Genomic DNA, 1,131 nt, shown 5'->3' with positions numbered 1-1,131 from the left:
CCTATGCTTTCCTTTCCAATTTACCAATCAAGGAGGAACCGAGATCCCCTTCATCCGATTGGATGCAATGTCACTCAGATCAATGAAGGTGGCATACCGGAACTTCTACCATGGATGCTGTCGATCCCCACTCTAACAAGGAAGGACCATCTTGCAAGCCCAAAATGAGAGTAATGACGCCATACGAGAACTTCCGCATGCCCGCAATGTCAAAGGAGACTGATCAAATGGAAGAACATGACCCGGAGGAAGAGGACCCAGAAGAAGAGGACCCAGAGGAGGAGGATACATAAGAAGAAATTGAGGAGGAACCGGAAGAAGAGTACCCTGAAAATCCTAACGAGATATCAACACCAATGGAGGAATCACTCACTTCCCAAAACACAAGCTATGGTTCCGTTGACCCTTATGTTCAATATCTCAAGAACCTCAAGAATAAAGCATCATCAAGCTTCCCACCATTCCAAGGAGAGATTCCATTAATAGAAGAGCAAGCTAATGAGATCCGAGAACAAAACATGGCCGCTGAAGATTTCTTCCACTACCCTTCCGACGTAACGACATCTCCGCATACCGAACCAAGGAATCATTATGAAATGGTGACAATGGGTTTCCGCGACCCACCTCCGAGGTATGGATACCCCCATGAAGTTCCACAGTCATATGAGGAACACCTGGATCGCACCCTGCACGAGTTGGATGATTGGAGGAAAAAGATGGCCATTGAAGGAAAGAAAAAGAAGAAGATAGGAGAGACGCTTCTTCGCAAGTGCAACAATTTGACGAAGGTTGTGAGAAAGTTTATGAAAGATTGAAGCTGTGGAGATGAAGGATGTGAAGTAGAAGTATTTGTGTTATAATCTTGTGTGTTATGTGATATAAGTATGTAACAAGAACATTGAGACGTTCTTGAAATAAAGATAGGATAATCCATATATATATATATCTATCAAATGAGATATATATATATATATATATATATATGTGTGTGTGTGTGTGTGTGTGTGTGTGTGTGTGTGTTGTAATATAAGTATATATATCCTTATGTGATATATATATATATATATATATATATATATATATGAATGTGAAATAAATGTTGTAATAAGAAAAGAAATTTGTTAATTTCAG

This window comes from Bidens hawaiensis, unplaced genomic scaffold, assembly GCF_021521415.1.
Source record: "Bidens hawaiensis isolate Kalapana, Puna unplaced genomic scaffold, B.hawaiensis_p1.1 tig00031255_1, whole genome shotgun sequence".
Lineage (NCBI taxonomy): Eukaryota > Viridiplantae > Streptophyta > Magnoliopsida > Asterales > Asteraceae > Bidens > Bidens hawaiensis.
Note: the sequence above shows the minus strand (reverse complement) of the source record.